Consider the following 9,073-nt stretch of genomic DNA (forward strand, 5'->3'; position numbering starts at 1 on the left):
ATCCCCTGTATCCCTATAAAAGAAGACCAGCTTGCCTCTGTAGAGGAGAGAGCTCCTCCCTGGCCTTCCCTTCGCCGGAGGGAACCCACAATAAAGCTACCTTCGTGCGGAACCAGCCATACGGGTCCTCTCGTCTCTCTCTCTGGTCTGGTTTGGCCTGGAGGCTGCCCTGCACAGCTGAGCTGGAATCACGAGCTGATATCACTAAAGAGCTGACAGCTTCTGCAAGGGCTCCTCTGCCAGCAGCTGAGAGGAGGACACCGGGCCTTGGGAAGGCGATTCCTTTCGGGACCATCTCCCCGGACCGGTCACCTCTTCCTGGGTCACAGCCTTGGACCCCCCCACCAGCTGTAATAGTTAGCTATTAAAAATTCCTTGCTTAGTTTGTATTACACATAGTGTAAGCAGTATTTCCCACATTTTGAGGAATGCAAGTGTGTGTGAGTTAAGCAAACATCATAACCATGTCTGATCACACAGACAAATAGCTCACCAAAGGTAAGATGCCAACACATTTTTTATGTCTGAACTCAGCTAGATAGCCATCAACCACTCTCTTAGTGTAGCCATACAATTACAGCACTGGACAACATTAGAAACATGCACATAAAATAAATGCATAGTCCTTTTCCTGAAACAAAGGAACAGACCTAAGCATCTATTTCACAGAAATCCAGGACCCCATCTTTCAAGTTGTTTTTAAATGCTCCTTGGTCTAAAGTTGTATTTTTTTAAATGTCCTCTTCTTATCCTACACAGCAAATGAATCCACAACAATAGCTATTTATAATACCCTTTTTATTTTTCAGCCAGAAATACAATTTAATTGGATAGTTCAATAAACAGTGGTGTTTGTTCCTTAAACAAAGCCCCCATCTCTTTGGCATCTGACCATAATCTGTTTTTCAAACTGAAGACTATATAGGAAGACTTTACTTTCAAGATCATTGTTCAATACATTAAATTTACACCAGTGTAGTTAACTTTGAAAAACACACCTTGGTTTTTTTGTAGTTTCTAATAAACTTAAAAAAAGATAACCAAACCACAAAATGCTCTCTAGTGGGCTGCCTTCATTTAAACTGTGGAAGTGACAGAACTCTTAATTTTCCATAGCACACACACTAACTAGTGCTTTCTAGTAATTCTGAGTGATAAACAAACAAACAAAATCTTAACTCTATCAGAAACAACTGATCAAATAATTTATGTTTCAAAGCAATATGAAATTATTTTTAACTTCTGCAGAGGTCATCAGCCAAAATCAAGTTACACACTGCTTCAGTAAAAGACTGCACCTAAAAAAAAAAACCAACAAAACAAAAAAACCCACTATTTTTCCTTTTTAAACTTTTAAACTGAAGTTACCAAAATGTTTTAAACACATCTAGGAATACAACTGTCAAAACTGCATTTGATGTCATGTTTGGATAAAAATTTATTAAGTAACAAAAATAAGCAAGTGCATTATTCTGCTGAAAAATCCAAGATCATGTCTTCAATGCTGATACAGATATATTTCACTTGCACTTGTGTAAAAAAAAAAAAAAAAAACTGCCCTCCAGAGCTCACTCAGTTCAGTGCTTCAACAGAATTCCCAAAGCTATGCTGAAGTTGACACCTTCTGTTACTATATACGGAATGAAAATCACAAATTAAAATCAAAAAAATTACTGACATAACAGTACAGACATTCCAGTTTCTGTCTCAAGACAATGTAAAAATAAGATCCACTAACAAAAAAAAGAAAAAGAAATCTTCACTCCCTGAAAGATTTTCTTTAAATAACCGAAGTACTCATTCTGAATGTTTTATAGAATAAAAAGGACAAAGCAATTACTTCCATCCAGAAACTAAAAAAATAATTTAATAGGATTCAAGTAGCAAAGGTTTCTTTTATGAACGAATCTCACCCACATCACCAGTAAAAGCGCAGTCTCAAAATGTATGAATTCAATTGTTCAAATAGCAAGTGATTAGTCCAGTCAAGCTCACTTTCCTATCCATGTTGTAAGAAAAACCCATACATTTTATTATTACAGCTGGTGGTTGGGGTCCGAGGCTGTGACCCAGGAAGAGGTGACCGGTCCGGGGAGATGATCCCGAAAGGAATCGCCTACCCGAAGCCCGGTGTCCTCCTCTCAGCTGCTGGCAGAGGAGCCCTTGCAGAGGCTGTCAGCTCTTTAGTGATATCAGCTCGTGATTTCAGCTCAGCTCTGCAGGGCAGCCTCCAGGCCAAACCAGACCAGAGAGAGAGACGAGAGGACCCGTGTGGCCGGTTCCACACAAAGGTAGCTTTACTGTGGGTTCCCTCCGGCGAAGGGAAGGCCAGGGACGAGAGCTCTCTCCTCTACAGAGGCGAATTGGTCTTTTATAGGGATACAGGGGATCAGCAAGGGGACCAATGGATTACAGAGGGTCTGAGATAGACCAGTGGGTTACAGAATGATCTGCATAGGGTCTCCCAAAGGATTGTGAGTCTACTTTTCCTCACCATGACTCCAAAGTCCTTTCCAGGGAGTCCTGCTGGGCAGTTGCGAAATCTCTTATCTCAGCAGACATCCCTCCAGGGCAGTGACTGGGCATATCCCACAACTCCCCCTTCTGTATTTATTAAAAAAGCATTCCCAGCAGCCTTTCTGCAGCAACATAGGAGGCAAGAGAACATAAGTAACACAGTAATAATTACAATGAATACCCACAAAGCTCCCTTAATCAAAGATGCAATCCATCCCGTTATTCCCCATCGTCCAAAAAGGTCATTGACCCAGTCCAGGCTCTTTTCTACTTTTAGGTCCTTTACTAGTTCTTGTAGTTTCTGGATGTTTGCCTGGATGGATGTTGAGTGCGAAGAAAGATTGAAGCAGCACATCCTTTCAAAGTCTTGGCTCTTGGCAGCCATGTCCGTGGGCAAGCAGTAGGTAGTCATTGCTGCTCGATTCTGTAGGGTTGCGTGTCTGGTAGTCTCCTCATCTCCTAAAAGATCGCTCAAGGCGGCAGATGTCGCATTGGCCTGCTTGCTTAGCCAACACCCTAGGTGATTGATATCCCCAAGGGCCTTGAGTGCAGGTAACCAGTGTAGGTGAACACGGAAGCTAAAACTTGTCCTGCCTTATTCCAATTGTAAATGTGGCTGTCACAACTTTCGTCAAACTCAGCAAAGGATCTCTTTTGACGTGTTGATATGTCTGTTTGTCTCCAATTAAGTAACAATGTAATATTTGGGGTGAAAGTAGAAAGCTTGCCAAGGCTACAGGGGCCTCCTTGGAGGCGTGAGGGGATCCCGGCCCATACTCTGTCACCACAGACAAGGAAGACTCCCCGGAGTAGCACTTTTGGGTGGAGAGTGGACACAGAGAGTACATGGCTAGTGTAATTGCACCAATCTTGACTATTATAGGCTTTGTTAGATGGTGATATGTCTTTTCTGTATGTGTTTTTTGCTTGGTCAATCCCTGGCCACTGTTGGCTTTGCAGTCTAAAATAAAATTTGACACAATATGTTGCTTTGGAGGACCCCAGCAGGTTTAATTCTTGGGGTTCATCTCGAGCATTTGGCAGAATCTTTGTCCACTCATCCCAAGTGTCTACCGGGTTGGGCCTCCTACCTGTGGTGCGGAGGAGCTCAGAGCTAGTGATGGGCCAATCATCTGCTACTAAAGGAATTCCTACCAGGCACGTAGAGAGTGGGTTGTCTACGCTGCCCATGGACAGGCACAGATTGTCTTGATTGAGTGTCTTTGCTAGGGTCACCCAAACATTATGGCTAGGCTGTGGGACAAGCCAGCTGAAGGCATGTGGTACGGTGGAGAACATCGAGGCAACGGTGAGGACAGCATCAATGTAGACACATTTCATCTTTGGGCAGGGATGGGGCTTCTGAGAGGGAATACAAGCAAGATTTGTTAGCTTTGTGGTGAGAGGGGAGGTTTTGGATTTTAGGGAAGTTTGACAAGGGTTGAGGGAAGGGGATATTCTGGGGTAACAAGGGGTGATAACATATAAACTAGGGATCAGTTTTCCCAGGCTGTGTCTGGCCTACAGCTTGACTTTTTGCTGTAGCTTCTTGTTCAGCTTTCTGTTTCATCTGCTGCCGTGTGGTGGGACGATCTTTTTCCTGGTTGGTGGGCATCTGGCGACGTTTTCGTCTCCATGCCGAGCTGGTCTGGTTTTGTGGAGGTCCTGTATTTGTCTCAGGAGAGTTCTTGGTGTTTGAGGTAGCAGTGTTTGTAGGGCCTAAGTATGGTTTAATACTTTTTCCTGGGAACCACTTCGGGCCAGATGGTAGCTGGACACAGGCGTAGCCTCTCCCCTAGGTAATCAACTGGAAAGGCCCAGAGACCTGGTGTGTTTCAGGGTCCTTCACCAGCACTGGTGGCTTCTCCGTGAGCTTAGCTTGGGTTGAATTTGAGAAGTGGTGGAGTACTGGGGGGTCAGGCTCTGATGAGGTACCATTTAGGAAGTTAATGCCATAGAGAGCCTTACAGAGTCTTTCAACAGGAGACAAGATTTCTGTTTCTCTCCGTTGCTGGTTGAGGACTCTTTTGAGGGTTTGGTGGGTCCTTTCTATGATGGATTGTCCTGTGGGATTGCTAGGTATGCCTGTCTTGTGTTTTATTCCCCATTGGTTGAAGAAATCTTTTAACTTGTGAGAGGTGTAGGCAGGCCCATTATCTGTTTTGATTTCTTCAGGGACTCCCAGGGTGGCGAAGGCAAGGAGAAAATGCTTGATGACGTGGATGGCACTTTCCCCTGCGTGGGCTGACGCAAACACTGCCCCAGAAAATGTGTCAACTGACACGTGCACGTATTTGGATCTCCCAAAGGATGGGAAGTGGGTTACATCAGTTTGCCACAATTGGCAGCTGTTCAGACCACGGGGGTTGACTCCGGTACCCATAGATGGTATTTGGTAGTTCTGGCAGTTCGGGCACATTGCAATGATAGCTTTTGCTTGATCTTTTGAAAGCTTGAACATTCTGACGAGTGCAGGAATGTTTTGGTGAAAAAATGCATGTGACAACTTTGCCTGGGCAAAGATGTCAGGGACGTTTGCAGTCTCTGCTGGCATGGCCAGTGCATCTGCTCTCCTGTTCCCTTCGGCAATGGGACCAGGGAGGTCAGTGTGTGACCTCACATGCATAATGTAGTAAGGCTGTTTTCTGTGCGAGATTAAATGGATTAATGTAGAAACCAATTGGTATAGTTTTCAGTTGGAGACCTCCTTTAGAAAAGCATGTTCAGCCCTCATAGCTACACCAGTGACATAAGCCGAATCTGTGACCAGATTAAAAGGTTCATCTTTAAACTTCTCAAGCTCTGACAACAGCTGCTAATTCAGCAATCTGTGGGATCCCTCTACTATTTGGATATCAGATTCCCATTTCTGGGTATTGGGCTGTCTCCATGTCATGACAGACCGATGTGACGAACCATCAGTAAAGACGGTCAGAGCTTTAAGAGGTTTCCTACTTTGGATTAATTTTGGAATCAATTTAAAAGCTGCTTCACGGTAGAAAAGTCTATGTTTTGGCATGTGAACGGAAATTTGGCCTGTGTAGCTATCGAGGGCTAACTGGAGGCTCTCATTGGTCCGGAGCAACAGCCTCAGGTCTTCAGTGGTCAATGGCAAGTATATGCATGTGAACTCACACCCTGCAAGAGAGCAGAGACGAGTTCTGGCCTTTTTTATTAAATGAGCCATTACTTCTTGGAAGGTGGTTAATCTCTTTGTAGGTTGATGGCTTGTGAAGACCCATTCAAGTATCAGCAAAGGGTCTCTGAGTTGAGGGTCCCACTGGAAGATCAGTCCATGGAAATGGGGAGCTTTACCCAAAACTGCAAACTGAAGAGGCAGGCTGCGTTCAACGCGATGGGCTTGGCATGAAGACAGGGCTTCTTGAACTTTAGTGATGGTATCTCGGGCTTCAGGTGTGAGGACGCATGGAGAGTCCAAGTCTTTGCTGCCGTGGAGGAGGTTGAAGAGGGGATCGAGGTCTTCATTTGTGACTCCCAGTAGAGGGCGTATCCAATTTATGGATCCACACAGGCTGTCTTAAGTCCCTTAGGGTTTTAGGGTCCTTTTTGATGGAGAGTTGCTGGGGTATGGTGGTTCTCTCACAGATCTGGAGGCCGAGGTAAGTCCATGGGCTGGAGTGCTGCACTTTGTCCTCACGAATCTCGAACCCTGCTTCTTCTATGGCTTCAATTGTCTTTTTAAGAGTTCTGTCCAAGTAAGTTTTTTCTGATGCACAGATTAGTATATCATCCACATAGTGGTAAATGATTGCTTCTGGAAACAGGCTCCTGATGGGGGATAGAATGTGGGCGACGTACCACTGGCAGATGGTCGGGCTGTTCTTCATGCCTTGTGGGAGGATGAGCCAATGGTATCTTCTGAGTTGGGCTTCATTGTTAAGAGAGGGGACGGAGAAGGCGAACCGTGGTGCGTCCTGGGGATGGAGCGGGATGTTAAAGAAACAGTCTTTTATGTCTGTGATGGCCAGCAGCCAGTCTCAGGGCAGCATTGATGGTGATGGCAGGCCAGGTTGGAGGGGGCCCATGTCTTCAATGACCTCATTGATCTCTCGTAGGTCATGGAGTAGTCTCCATTTGTTTGTGCCGGGCTTTTACAGTACAAAGGGGAATTCCAAGGACTTGTAGTCTCAGTGATATGACCTTTGGCAAGTTGCTCTTCCACCAGGGCTTCCAGCGCGCTGAGTTTATCAAGGGGCCACTGCCTTGTCCATTTTGGGCTGTCAGTCTTCCAGGTGAGCGGGGGAGTAGATGTCAGCGCGCGTTTCTCAGTGGCCCCAGTCAGAAATCCTGGCTGGGAATGGTGAGGGTGGCACCCCACTGGGATAGAAGGTCTCTGCCCCATAAGGTGATGGGGGCTCTTACCACAAATGGTCGGGTGGTCGCTATCTTGCCCTCAGGTCCTTCAATTACAACATTTCGTTTGCTCCTCATGGATACTGCAACTCCACCAATCCCGGAGATCATACCTGCCACTGGCTCCAGTTCCCAATTCCCTGGCCACTCGGAGCAGGCGATGATGGTCACGTCTGCTCCGGTGTCCAGCATCCCTGGGCGGTAAACCCTCTCTCCTTTACAGAACAAGCTGCACTCGATGGTCGGTTTGTTTGAGCCCACGATCTCCATCCACATTGCTGTAGGATTGAGAGGAAGCTGTTCTGGGCTATTCTGTGGAAGTAAAAAAGCTTGAGCAATTGGTGTTCCCTGTGGGAGAGAGAAAGGTGTGTCCGCGCAGCAAAGCTGGACAAGAATCTCTTGTCCAGGGTGCACTGTTTGTATCTCAGGTAATACAAAGAGTTGTTCTGGACCATGGATGGTATCACTTAGGATAAGAATGTCCCATGGGCCGTCATGCGGTCCATACTTTCCTGTGGGAATACGATAAAAACGCTTGTCAACAAAGTTAATTGGCAGTGATGTTACCAATTGGTGTCTCGTTCCGATCGGTAGCGCTCCGTGTGTTGGATCCTTCTCATGTGTTCTGGGATTGACGGGGATGATGGTGCCGGGCGAGGTCCAGCTGTCCGCTCTCTGTGGTCCGATGTGGAGTTCACAGCTGCGGTGGGGTAGCATGGCCTTTGATTTGTTGTCTGGGCGCGGGGCCTTGACACCACGCTCCGATAGAAGTTTTTTGGACGCTGCTGGTGCTGTTGCTGTCTCTGGTGCCTTTGGTAGGCGGCACGATGGTCCTGGGTGGGTGACCTTTGTGGGCAGTCCTTTATAAAGTGTCCAAGTTCGCCACAACAGGAACAGGGGGCATTCTCCTTAGAGACTGCTGCAGCAAATGCACTGGAAACTCCTCTGTGATGCCTTTTACAACTGCTTGGGTCATTGTGTTCTCTGTGGATGTGTGTCTAGTACAGGTCTCTATCATTTGTTCTATTGTGGGTTCTGTGTCCATGGGTAGGGCCTTCAAGATATTCTTACATTGTTCGTTAGCATTTACCATGGCAAGTTTGCGCAAAAGTTCCTTTCGTCCATCCGGACTTTCTATCTGTTTTTCTAAGCTAGCTTTCAAACGATCAACAAACTGAATGAAGCTTTCATTTGCTGACTGTTTGATGTTAGAGAAATATTGTGTAGGAACAGAATCATCAGGGGTAAGAAACAGCGATGTCTTAGCTGCAATAGCTATGTCTTGTAATGCTACTTCAGGTAAGGTTGTAGCTTGATCTAAAGGTTTTTGGAGGTCACCTTCTCCAGCCAGTTGTTCTATTGTCCAATCTGTCTGATTAGCATCTTTAGCGTAAGTGTCAGACAGTGTTTTTAAATGTCTTTTCCAATGCCTTTCCCATAACATATATTCGGCAGGGGAAAGGATGCAGTTAATAATGTTTTTAATATCATGTGGTACTAATGTATAGGCAGAGAAAGTGGCTTCCAATAAGTTTCTAAAGAAATGTGACCCTCTCCCATGGTCTTTTGCTGCCTTGCTAAGCTCTTTGATTTCTTTGTATGGGATAGGCTCCCATGTTTTTGTAGATGGACCACCCCTCCTCCCTCTCCCTATAATGACTGGAAAAGCTGAAATTTTCTGAGCCAACTCCCAATCCCCCTCCCGGTTCGCTTCCCTGCGTATCTGTGCCCATCGATCTTCAGATTCAGAGTCAGAGCTGCTGCTACTGTCATCTGAACAGGAGGAACAGGCTGTGGCAGGGCGGGGCTGGGACACAGGGGGCGTAGCGCGGCGTTTTTGAAATGCCGGCTCTGCTTTACCCAGGGCGGGAATGGTGGGAGGTCGGGGGTTGTTTGAGGGGTGGGAAGGGGTCCTGTTATGGCAGCATGTGGGGGGAGAGGTTGTACAGCAGGAGGTCGTTTGTGGGGCAGGTTACAGGTAGTTCTGGTTTCGCAATTCCATGTGGAGTCGGGGTGGGCGATAGGAGGGTGGGGGGGGGCAGTAGGCTCTAGCGCAGCAGCAAGGGGAATGGGGATTGTGCAAGAACCCGGAGTAGGGGGAGGGGGGGGTGCAGGGAGAGGGGGAACATCAGCAGGGATTGTGCAAGATGCAGCTGGCAGGGGGGAGAGCGGGTGTGCCGGC

This window comes from Corvus moneduloides, chromosome Z (assembly GCF_009650955.1).
Source record: "Corvus moneduloides isolate bCorMon1 chromosome Z, bCorMon1.pri, whole genome shotgun sequence".
NCBI lineage: Eukaryota > Metazoa > Chordata > Aves > Passeriformes > Corvidae > Corvus > Corvus moneduloides.